We start from the raw sequence: 13,553 nt of genomic DNA on the forward strand, positions 1-13,553 counted from the left end.
AAAAAGTACTTGCTGCTCTTGCAGAGGACCTGAGTGTGGGTCTCAGTACTGATGTCAGAAGCTAATAACTGCCTAAAAACACAGCTCAAGGGGAATCCAATGATCTTCTGTCTTCTTCAGGCACCAGCACACATGGCATATATTCGCACAGACATGTAAGTAAAAAATAAATAAGTAAATATATTTTAGTAGAATTTTGGGGATGTAGTCCAGGAGTAGAGTGTTAGACCAGCATACATGAGGTCCTAGTATCAGTTCCCAGACTCAGAAAAATAATGATAATGATAATATCAACTTGGAATGGAATTTATGGCTCACTAAGTAAACTTACCCAGCACACACAGGGCCTGGGTTCAATCTTAGCACAATCAAAAATAAATACGCAAAGTAAGATCATAACATTTTACATGAATCTCTTTTTCCTTGATAATGTTTTTATTAAATAGTTAATGGTGGGGTGGTTATACAAGAATGTGAATGTTCTTAATTTCAAAGAAATATGCACTTTAAATTTTAAAACTGATAAATTTTATGCTTTGTGCATGCTACTACTTCAGTAAAAATAACTTTAAAAATAAATGAAATGAAAAATGATTAATAAACAAACAGAACTGTCATAATTCTACTGACTAAACATTTAAAAAATACCCCAGCTTCAAAAAACAATAACTGTAAAAGCATTAAATGGAAAACTGATATTCTAATGATAATCTTGTGTATACCTTGGCGTGTGCTGGATATTTGTTAAAACATTATTCTGAAAGTTTCTGCGAGATCACTTCTGGATAAGATAAACATTTAAATTGGTGGAATTTGGTCAAGGCAGATTGTCCTCCAAAATGGTGAGTGGCCTTGTCCAATCGGTCAGAATTAAATGGAACAAAAGGTTGCCCATGCCCCTGTGTGAGGGAATTCTCCAGCAGAAAGACTTTAGACACAACTATAACCTCTGTTCATCATGGTTCCATAGCAGATTGTCTTTAAAAGAGAACTGCAGTTCTGTTGGTCTTACAACCTTTTGGTTTTCACCATCATATGTGGGACTCACCGAGCCTCCATAATCAGTTAAACAATTCCTTAATGTAAGTGAATAAAATATAAAAACCATTACATATTGCATTGGTTCTGTTTCAACAAAGAACACCAACAATAAAATATACATGTGTGTGTAGATAGAGACGGATAAAAGCACACTTGACAGTTTAGGCACAGATTCTCTGTTTTACATTGTGTGTGTATGTGTGTTTGTGTGTGTATACATATTTCTGGGTAACAACAAGTAATTGAAAAAGAAAGATAGATTTGAGAAAGAGCTTGAAGGGTTTGGAGGGGGGAAAATAATTGTATAATTATTGTAATTTTTATTATAATTTTAAAAAGAAAAAAACAGAAGGAAAGAAGGTTTTGTTTTATTTAACTCACAGTTTGAGTGAACAGTCATTCCCTGAAGGAAGTCATGGCAACAGGAACTCGAGGCAGCTTGTCATATTGCATCTGCAATCAGGAAGCAGACAATGATGAATGCTCAATTACTTCCACTTTTTTATGCAATCTGGGACCCAAGCACAGTGAATGGTGCTGTCCTCCTTAAGGTTGGGTCTTCCACTTCAGTTAACCCAGTCAAGCAGGTATGCTCAGAGCAAATTTAATCTAAATAATTCTTCACAATTTGCTCAGTAGTTTGACGTCTAGGGCACTCTAGATTCTGTCAGGTTGAAAATAACCTTAATGTCATCCTGAATATAAACTAAACTTGGTTTGCAAAAAATGTAGAGACTATTGCAATAAACACGTTTTGCCTTAATAAGGAACTGTCTAACCTATTGTGAAATGTCTGAGGAAATTTAATTCCAAAGGCTACCCATCTTTAATTACCTTAATCAAATTTCTAGATATGTTATTTACATATGCAATGTGCCATTTTAAGTGTATGTATTATGACCAACAAATTTTGACAGATACACTCATATAACTACTATAATCAAGATACAAAATGCATTAACTATAAAATTCTTCTATGATCGTTACAGTTAACTTCATCTCATCACTGATATGTCTAGATTAATCTCACTCCCTTTTTCTAGAATTTCACAGAAATGCACTCCTACACAAGCACCCCTTTTGAATCTAGCTTCTTTCATTCAGCACGGCTTTTGTCATACAGCTACATTATTCCATTTGTCAGTAGCTCATGTATTTTTTACATTTATTCCTACTCCATAAAATCAATATAACAATGTCTGTGCATACATTTACCTTCTCATAGAAATCTGGGTCACTGCCAGATTGGGCTATTACTCCTTTGTTTGTATGTTAACCTTTGTATACTGTCTTAGTTAAGTTTCTATTACTCTGATAAAGTACCACTACCAAAGGCAACTTAGTGAAACAGGTCCCCAGACCTTAGCACAACTGACATCACATCGAAGGCACCATTCTGACCTTAAATGTCCTAGGCCACAACATCGGTCAAAACTCAAATAAATACCTAATCTGTCAAAGACCTAGTCCATGGTTCCAGGATCAAGGAAAGTCCCTAAATGTACTAAGCTTTCTTTTGTGCTTCCGTAGTTTCATATATTCCTAACTGTGCTTGTTAAATGAAGTGTGTCAACCAGGATATGATTTTTGTGCATAAAAGACAAAAAAAAATGGTGAAGCTTAAGCAGCATGATGTGAGCAAATTCCCCTTGCATGCTAGAGCCAGCAATACAAACTTTCTATTCTGCTTTAGGAGTTCCCATGCGTGTTCTTTGGTGGAGTCATCACACAACATTGGGAAGGAAAGGGTTTATTTTAGCTTACAGTTTCACATCACGGTCCAGCACTGAAGGAAGACAGGTCAGAAACTCAAACAGGGCAGGAACCTGGAGACAGGAGCTGATACAGAAGCCATGGAAGGCTGCTGCCTTTTGGCTGCTCCTCGTGACTTACTCAGTCTGCTTTCTTACAGCACCCAAGACCACCAGCCCAGAGTTGGAACCACCCATAGTGAGCTGGGGCCTTCCACATCAATCATTAATCAAATAAATGCCTCACAGGCTTGCCCACAAGCCAATCTGATGGGGGTACTTTCTTAATTGACGTTCCCTCTTCCAACAATGACTCTAGCTTGCATCAACTTGGCATAAAAACTAGCCAACATATATATGAATAAATTTTTATTCCTGTTCGGTAACTGTATTGGAGAATAGTTAGTAGAATAATAATGATCCATTAGTTATATACTAGGTCGAACACTCTTCCATTTTGCAAATGAGTTTTCCATTTTGCATTTCCATCAGGACGTGAGAACTTTTGCTCATTATGTTCTCATCAACAGGAGGTTTTGTCAGACTTTTCCATTTCAAACATTCTTTCATGACATAACATCTACTGGTATTTTATTATGCCTTTACTTTGTATTTTTATTACACATAATACTATTTAACATATTTTCTCATGCTCACTAGTCATTTCCCTATCTTTTCAACTAAGGTGCTTGTATACTTGTATTTGTTAACTATTCTGGAAACAAGCCCTTTGAAAAAATATGTGATCTGTAAATGTTGTCTTCCCAATCTATGGTTTTATTAGTTTTGAAAAACATTTCTTTCAGAAACAAGAAATTTTAAATTTTGATGATATCTAATTTGCAAAAGTATTTCACTGTTACAAAAAAACAGAAGAATTTTTTGATATTTCCTTTAAGAAATTTGGGGTGAGAAAGATGTCTCATTAGAAAAGTGTGTTTGCTGTGCACATATAGGTACCTGTGTTCAGGTTAAAGAGTAGCCAGGTCTGGCTGCACGTACCTCTAGCCCCAGAGATGTAGTGGGGACTGGAGCATGGGAGGTAGAGACAAAAGGGTTGCTGAGATTCACAGGCAAACCAGCTTGACTTACCCTGCAAGCTCCATGCCCATAAGTAAGCCTGCCTCAAAATTTTTTTTCTTGCACTTTGTCAGTTTTTATTTCATCTTTCTAAGAGCTTTCTTATTAAGCAAATACACATTTGGAATTACATCTTCCTGATCATTTTTTATATGTCTCTGGTAATAACAATGTGCTGATGTTTGTTTTTTTATTAATAGGATCTCAGCAACATCTTATAGCTAATGTTTGCATATTGCATTGTCTTTGTCTTTTAATTGCAATCTGTTTTTACATTTAAAACAACTTTTATAGAGAGTGGATTACTCAGTCTTTCAAATACATAGTCTGACAATCCCAGCATTTTAAAAGAATGCTTAAACCACTAAAATAAAGTTGGTTTGGTTGGGCTTAGTGTTTTGTTGTTGTTGTTTAGGGATTCGTTTTGTTGTTGTTTTGAGAAAGGTCTAGCTTTGTAGCCCAGAATGACCTATGGCTTATGATGTAAAATGAGCTACCCTCAAACTCTATAGCCTGCATCAGCCTAAACTCTGTGTCAGCCTCCAGAGTGCTGGGATTATCCCGAGCCACAGTCCCAGCTATTTGGGTTTAAAGCTAAGATTTTGCTTCATGATTCTAATTTGCTCCTCCTAATTGAGGTATCGTTGTCTCTGACTCCCTTTGTGTTGAGAATTTAACTATCACCAGCTGGCTTATCTACTATGTATTTAACTTGATCTTGGTGTTGTTCGTGACTGCTCCATGGTTTCTACTTTCTATTAAGACTGCAACATGTATTTTCCAATATTCTACTTCACAGAAAATGTAAGAAGAGAATGTTTTCATTTCACCCTTCAATTTGCTGTGTAAACTTCATCCTCTAGTTTTTCTACATATTAAAAGAATAAATTTTTTCTTTCACATTAAAATATCAATTGTAAAGAAATTTAGGAACAGACTCTTTCTCTCTCTTACTCCTCTCTCTCTCTATATATATATCTATATCTATATATATATATATATATATATATATATATATATATATTCCTTCATATTTGCACTTTGCAACCATTTTTCCTTCACATAGATCCAAATTTCCATCTACCGGTACTTGATCTTGTTCTGAAAACCTTTCTTTTTCTTAGTGAAAACGTAATAGTGGTGGATTCCTTTCTTTGCCTGAGAAATTGCTTGCATCCTTTTCATTTTTAAAGTGTTCTTTCACTAGGTTCGAAATTCTAAAATTCATAAAGATTTATTTATTGTTTCTACATCTTCAGAATTTTATTCAATCTCCCCATTTCTACTTCAGAGACCCTGCCTTTGGGTTCTGTGATTACTGATGAAAGTTTATGTTAATTTTTGACTTCTCAAAAGTTCTCTATGATCAATAGGTGATTATTATTCTCAGTCAATTCACTAGGTACTTAGCCCAAATATCCTCTATAAATGACTCAAATTTGTGGTGAACATGAATGAATTATTTAGTCTGGATATTATGTTTTTGATTTCTTGGAAGCCCATTTGGTTTTTATTACAGCATCCATGATTTTCCTCATGGTTCTCCATACTTTTAAGTCCATCATCCTCAGTAGTTCTAACATCTACAATTTCTGGGTAATGTTTCCAGACTGATATTTTTTCTCCTGACTATTAATCATATGTGCATTCTTCTTTACCATCAAGTAATTTGGGTTTTAATACTAGGCATTGTGATTTTGTATTATGAATATCTGGATTTTTTTATTTTCCTTTAAAGGTTGCCAAAGTTTGGGACAATGGATATGGCTTAGTATGTATAATGCTTGCCAAACTCAAGGACTCAGGTCAGACACCCTGAACTCATGTAAAATGTCAGACATGGTTGCAGGTATCTAAAATTACAGTCCCTTTACTACAAGAGGCAAAGTAGAAACAGGAGGGTCATGGAAGTTCATGGGCCAGCTACAATGACATATAGGTGAAAAACAAAAGCCTTTGTCTCAAACAAGGCCAAATACAAGGACCAACACTAAAGGTCACATATGTGCTGTATCATGCTAGTCCTCAAACATAGGAACATGCAAACACATGCATATCACACACACACACACACACACACACACACACAATCCAAGATTAAACAAAAAAAAGCAATCATATTATTGGCAGATAAACTAGATTCCTTCAAGGTTTGTTTTTCAAATGTGCTGAAATACAGTGAACATGTTTTTCTGCCCCCTGAGAGTCATGCATTGTCCACCCTTATCATTCATCAGTAGCTCTGTGCTTAGGCCCATGTGACTTTGTCATCATATGCATGAATGCCTCGACCTTCAGCAGTGAGATCATTAAAGAAACACCTCTGCAAGTCTGGAGCTTTTCTCCTCTGGTCCTCTGTGCTAAAAATTCCAACTGCTTAAACTACCATAAACTTTTTTAGCCAGTGGGAGGGAATTCTGGAGATTAAACCCAGAGCCTGGTGCATGCTAGGCATGTACTCTACCACAGCTAGATCCTCAGTCTTCTTTTAATTCTTCATTTTGAGATGTGGTCTCTGTAAGTTGCCTGAGTTGCTTTTGAACTCTTTCTGTAACCTTGATATACTTTGACTATATGATCGGTCTGCTCTTGCCTTCTTGAGTAGCTAGGATCACAGAGCTCTGTCAGTAGGTGGTTGGCCTGCTGTAAACTCCAATCTGGTTTCTCAAGTCAGGCAATGGCATATATTTTGGGGGTTCTTCTCACTGAAAAATTATCCACAAGGTCCCACCAGACAGACACCACAAAATCACCCCCAACAACCAAGTATTTCTTTAAGATTTTCAAAGTAAGTATTTTCCTTTTCTCATCTTAATTGCAGTCTTGATAAATACAATTTAGAAATAAAGTAAATCTATACAAATATTTATAATATACGAGAAACCGAAGTTTGGTGTTGGAGAGAGGAAGGCAGAGTTAAGAGAAGCCATGGAGCCGCCAGAGTCAGACATGCCGAAACTTTAGCCAGTAAGCCACAGCCATGTGGTAATACACAGATTAATAGAAATGGGTTAAATTAAGATGTAAGAGTTATCCAATAAGAAGTTAGAGTTAATGGGCCAAGCAGTGAATTAATTAATATAGTTTCTGTGTGATTATTTCGGGTCTAAGCTAGACAGGTAGCCAGGACAAACAAGCCGCCCCTCCCTCAACAGTTTGGCATTCACTATATATATTCCTAAAATTTTAAAAGAAAAATGAGACAAAGAAAAAGAGTGCAATAGCTATTATTCGTCATGGTCAAATATGAAAATGTACATATGTTGCTCCAGGAGCTCCTCAGAGGCAACCAACCACCCAGACACAGTGTATAGCTGATTGAACGTCTATTCCAGCTACCTGGGACCACACCTAAAATTTTGAAGTTCTAGGTAGGGCCCCAAATATTCAGAACATGGGGTTTTGAAGACTAGAGACTTCACCCAGGCCTTTATTTCACTCAGCAGCTGGGGAGGGTACGTAAGTAGATTGAAGCAAGCAGTTTTTACAGAAGCCAGGATAAGCAGTTAGCCAGCTGGAGGGGAGGCACCACAAAAACAGGCATGTGAGATAAGTGGTTCCTGGAGGAGGTTCCGCACAAACAGGCAGTTTTAACTAAGGCTAAGATAAGTTAGCTTGGGCGTCCTAAACTTTGGTTCCTAGAATAGAATTGGATAGTTTTCCATGGGATTCTCCACCAAGGAGAATAGATTCTAGTTAAGCCTGGAATGGCCTCAGCAAGAATACAAAGTGGAGGAATGTCTGCACTGCCTTGCCCCATCATAATATAACGTCTTGATAAAGTAACACCAGTTTCCCCCTCAAGAACTGTCATAGCCCTTTGAAATCTTATTAGTTATTGATGGAAGCATCTAATTCCCAACATTCTCACATATCATTTTCTTAGTCTACTAAGTCTTTGTTCATTTGACAGGAGGAATCGATCACTATTGTTTCAAGTTATACATCTTTAGTTACTATATGAACAGCTTTTTAAAGCATTTGTAAGCTAAGTCCTCCTTCTTTTGCCCCACTGCCTCCTTTCATGGATCAGTGCCCTTCAGGAACAAAGGTAAACACTTCAGAACAAGAGGGTTCAGAGAGAAAGTGAGTGAATAGATTTGGGGCAGTGGGCACAAAGCCTTGTTTATCAGCAATCTTGACAGGGTCAAGTATTCGCTCATCTAATTGCATGACTTTCCTTGACCCAACATCCTTAGTACTTATTCTAGTCTACACTCTTTCAGACTCGCTGCCATAGAGCCTTCCATTTCTCTAGCATAACAACACTTTTCCTTTACTAGACCTTCAGCTTCCAGTCTGGCTATGCTGGTATGTGGCACGTGCTGCCAGACACCAGTTACCCAGCAGGGAATTTGATCTAGACCCCACTCTTGAAAGTCTGGGATTCATTTCGGGCCTCTGCATGGCCTTAAAACAAGAAGAAATCCCCAATTGCTAATGGGAATGATGAACCAACTCTATAAAACTTTAGGTTTCTGGGGACTTGGTTCAAAAGTGTGTGTACTTGGATTTTACCAGCCCCAATATCAGGGTCACCTGTCTATTCCTTTCCTTCTATGAGCTTAATACAACACAATCTGCTGAAAGTAATTCAATCTTCTGTTCAGCCTTCCTACTTCAATGATTAACTCACCCTGCCCTTTGGTTCTGTCCTCTGACTCTAGGACATTTAAAGGTTTCCTGGAATGCTCACAGGGGACAATCTAGCTTTTATTTTTTTCTCTTGACTCAGTGAACATTATACATGCCACCATGTCTTTAACCGTGCTCCAAAGAGGTAACCAATTCCATAGTTCTTATCCTTAAATTTCCTTCATATTCTTGAAATGCCTGAAATAGTCTATTACCTGGTGTGTCCCCTTCCACCGATATGCTCTGCTGGTTCATTGCTGGTTTAAAAAAGATATTCTAATGATGGCAATTCCTTTGCATGCCAAGGATTACCGTCATTCCACTCTCCACCAGTCGCCGTGTTCTCAGAACCAAAGCATCTGTGAGAGGTCCATCCACAAGATTCCATTCCAGAAACTGATTCCCAGGATTAGTCCTGTGCCACTAGCTTGCATCCATTTTCTGGAAACAGAGATGGGGAGGCTGCATGAAAGTCAGTGGGGACTATAGAAGACTTCTCTCGGAAGATACGGCTGAAAGACATGAGGAAGAATGATAGGGAGGCAGGAGCTGATGTTCAATATGGTTTCAGCTGAGACCTGAGACAATCTAAAGAGAGTCAGGATGTGTCCCCAAGGAAGTCTTAAACTGAAATAAGGGCTTGGAGGGTTTTAGATGCTAGACATTGACTCTGAGCTACCCATGGTAGAATAACCTTGGGACAGGCAATTTTCTCTGCCCAAGGACAATATCAAGGCACAGGACAATTGTGAGCCTTTAAAAGCTGGGGTGCTGAGCAACTGAGGAATGGCCTCAACAAAGAAATCTAAATGGAGATTTGTAGTATGCCACACTTTTTTCCTAGAGCTCACTGCTATCTACTACTCATTTAGTTCGGAGTCCATATGGTTTTGTTTTGAAGTTCACTATTTTCAAGAGGACAGGCTAACATGTGGACCAAAGTGATGGATGGTCCCAGTTATTAAGCTACTTGCCTTTCCAAATGGTGCTCTTTCCATTATGTTCCTATCATGACGGCACGACGGATCTGCCAAATCATTTCTCCAGACTTCTCTGTCAGCTTCTTGTGGCACTTTCCTCAGCCTCACTGGGCCCTTCAAAAATATGGTAGCATCCTGGCCACAAGCTCTCCTCAGGGGCCTGAATGCAACAGATGCCCTGTCAGCAAGCTTCATCAATACCCCAACCTTTCTTCTACTTTCCCTACGTTTTAGATAGAAGGACTAGAAAATATCATTTTGAGTGAGGTAACCCAGACCCAGAGAGACAATTATCACATATATTCACACATAAGTGGTTTTTAAACATAAAGCAAAAAAAAGCAGTCCACAAATCACAACCCCAGAGAACCTAGACAACAATGAGGACCCTAAAAGAGACATACATGGATCTAATCTACATGGGAAGTAGAAAGTAGAAAAAGATAAGATCTCCTGAGTAAATTGGGAAAAGATTGAAGAGGAGGGGAGAGGCAGGTAGGGGAGCAGAGAAAAATGTAGAGCTCAATAAAAATAAAAAAAATACAGAAGAAATATTTCTTGCAGTCACTTTCCCTGGATTAGCTCCAGGTTCCCCTTCTGTTTGTGGGTTTTGTTTTGGGTTTTGTTGTTGTTGTTATTTGTTTTTCTATTTTTCTGTAATCAATTACATACCTTCAATATCCTCTAACCAACACCTACCATGGCTTCTGCTTTCTTGTCAGGCTGTGCCTGAAAAAGTCATTTGATAAAAGAAAAGAAGGTGGCAAGTGATGGGTCTCATGATTGTGAAGGATGAGGACCATATAAAGCGAGAAATGATCAAAGATCTGAAGACACAGCTTGCTGCACTGAGTTCTAGACACTTTCAGTAGCATCATTCCTGTGACGGTCTCACTTATGGTCACCAAGTTGTAAGCGGAATGAAGGCAAACATTTGAGTTGATTAAAGATTTGTTGAGTAGGTGGGTGTTAGAAGAGAAATGACCGAGGTTATCAAGGACACTGGGAAAGAATTTTAAGTCAAATCTCCCTAAACAGAATTTAGAGAACACTGTTTTATTCCCAGAGAAGTGTAACTGCTTGAGCATATAAATAGAAATAGATAAGAAATTTGTTTTATACTAAGGCTTAGGAGAGATAAGACCACCCTACCCTTTCAAATTTGTCTCAAATTTCAGTGATGTAATGGTAAGTATTATCATATGATCAACTATTTCATCAAATCTTTGCTAAGCAAAACTAGTTTGTGGCTTTTGAGTCATCATTTGGAGTCTGTTTAGGCTACATTCAGTTAATAAAGAAATAAAATAGCTGAACTCTGCTTTGCCTTTTATATCTCATTCTGCTTGCCAAGTCCTCCAGGCTTAGGGAGGGTCAGTTCAGCACAAATGACTCCTGACTTCTAGAGCAAGTGTTGATTCTGTAATCTGTTGTGTAACAAGACTCTGGAGAGCCACCTTGTCATTGCTCCCCTGGAGAGAAAATTGCCCTTCACGCTTACAAAATATGTTGAAGATAACTCATATTCTGAGGGTAGGTGGTTAGAGAATTTTTAAAAACATTCCTCTTCAAAAGGCTCATACAGCTACTATCAGCTACACCTGACGTCCTTTAAAACCATCTAAACTACTCACGTATGTAGGAAGCAGTCCCTTTAAGAGCTAGCCCAATTGTTCCTACTCTAACACAAGTCCTGGTACCTCTGAGAGGGCCCCCTCTATGCCAGCCATCCTGGGCTCTTCCTTGGACATCCTTTGTCACTTCCGAACCCAGATGGAGCCGGAGTTGTTTCTGGAGGTTGCTACTCATGCAAACCAAGCTTCGATGTGGAAGCGATTTTGATTGTTGTTGTTTCCCCAGCAAGTTGTTTTGTTGGCGTTAATACAGAACTTTAATCGTTTAGAGACAGTTCTATTTGGCTGTTGCAATTCTGGTTGGAATGAAGCAAACTATATTCAAATAAAACCAAAAGGAAAACATTCCATTTGGGATTGGGCTCTATCCTGAATCTTTCTCTCTCTCCCCTCATAGTGTTTCAGGCCAGTGTTTTCTGGAGCTTGGATGATGCGGGGAAGATCTGGAGAATAGCGAGAGCCTCTTGTCCCCACACCTTGGGCTGCTTGAACAGTGTAAGAGTACATATGTCCTGTAAACCAGATTTTCTAGGCAAAAGGTACTGGGAGCTTGGTTTGTAAAGGGACTTGTGCTGGGATGAATAATTAACCCAGGTGTTTGTCTTATTCATTGCTGTATAACAAACCACCCCAAAAACTAATGACTAAAACAACCACCATCTATGAGTCTGCTGCTCTGCAATCTGAGGCCTTCACCGGGGTAGTGTTTGGCAAGTTTTATCTGTACTTTCTGTCTCTTGTGTGTCTGTAGTTATTTGGAGAACAGATTGGGACTAGGAAATTCAAGACATTCACTGTTAGTCATGTCTAATCTCCATAGATTATAACTGCTCATTTTTCCCATACTTACTCTTCTCGAGCACCAGTTAGGGGAATTGTTTCACCTGGGGATAATTCTGTTATGTGCTCTTATAGCCTGCATGTACCGACCCCCAACCTCCCACATTACAGGCCAGCCTCTGGGCCTTCACCTCCCCACCTGACTTCTGCCTCTGTCCCAGCCCCCAGCTAACAAAAAGTGGGTGACAATAACTGGGAAGCAAATCCTTCTCATTTGTGGTTTTATCCCGCACGGCACCTGCAGCTGAGTAAGATATCAATATTATCTGTAAAGGAAGTGTGACTTGATAGCCAAATTGGGAATTGGGGGAAAAAACTTCATTCCACCAGTGTGGAATTTCCACAAACAAATAGCAGAGGTTGGGTAAAGGGAAGGGAAGTCCAGGGCTTCAGATGATGAGTCACCGTAATGAGGTAATGCCAGTGTTTGATAAAAATCTGCTATTTTATGAGGACATTTGACTGAGGTAGGTTTTTCTCAAGAAGCCTAGGAACACAGTCAAAAATCAGTTAATACAAAAGTAGGAAACAATAATATTAGTGTTTTCACCATTTCTGAATATATGAAACACCAAACAAAATCACTTAGGAGAAAGATTATTTTTCTTATCTCAATTTATTCTAAATACTTGTGTGATTGCAAGCTAGTCTCCAATTCTCATTTCCTGAATATCATGCTGTATACACCAAAGAATAGGAAGATGAATGCAGGTAGAAGGTACGTGAAAGAACTCAGGGAGAGAGTTTGGGGGAATAGTCGTCACCAAATGCATTAAGGGAACCTGATAGGGCAAAGAAGTGTTTAAAATAAGGTGCCGTGACAGCCAATACCTTTCATTACACCCTGGAGCCCAGATAGCCAATGAGAGTTGCCCCAAATTCAGCAAAGGGCCAGGCCTTTGGCTCCGCTGACAAGTCACAGGAAGGGCGCTCACCCCAGCGAGGAAGTACAGGAAAGGACTCTCAATCTCTTTGAAGGAGGGAAATTTCTGGACAAGGGCTTCACTCTGGGCAATCAGCCAAGACAGCAAGCAGCTGGAAATGAGTCCATAGGACTGATGGCAGGAGCAGGCTGGCATCCTGCGCCATCGTGAACACCTGTCTCTAGTAAAAAACTAAGTTTGAGCTTCTGTTTGACAATTTGAGGGCAGGGAGATTCAAATCTCCATTTTGAGAAATGTGCAAAAACACGTTTTGAGGTGATTTCTACATTGTGTGAGAATATAACAGTGTGGCTGGTTTAATAAAGAGCTAAATGGCCAAAAGCTAGGCAGGAGATATAGGCCAAACTTCCAGGCAGAGAAAAGGGAGTGGGAAACAAATCTAGGCACATGAGAGAAATGCCAGGAGACACAGAAGAAGCAGGACGGGTGTAGATGGCAGAGTGCAGATGAATAGAAATGGGTTAATTTAAGTTATAAGAGCTAGATAAAAAAAAAGCCTAAGCTAAGACCAAGCATTCATAATTCATAAGTCTCAGTGTCATTATTTGAGAGTTAGCTGGTGAGACAGAGAAAGACTCATCACGGAGAGTGATGTATTTCTTCAGGTCTTCCTACAGAAATCTGCCTTCTTCTTCTAGTAGTAAGTAG

The 13,553-nt window shown here is 38.9% G+C and overlaps 1 pseudogene; it reads left to right on the forward strand.

The window, feature by feature from the left end:
• Positions 1-13,553, forward strand: part of LOC142851892 (large ribosomal subunit protein uL1 pseudogene) — a 201,489-nt pseudogene that overhangs the window by 108,669 nt on the left and 79,267 nt on the right.

This window comes from Microtus pennsylvanicus, chromosome 6 (assembly GCF_037038515.1).
Source record: "Microtus pennsylvanicus isolate mMicPen1 chromosome 6, mMicPen1.hap1, whole genome shotgun sequence".
In the NCBI taxonomy this organism is placed as follows: domain Eukaryota; kingdom Metazoa; phylum Chordata; class Mammalia; order Rodentia; family Cricetidae; genus Microtus; species Microtus pennsylvanicus.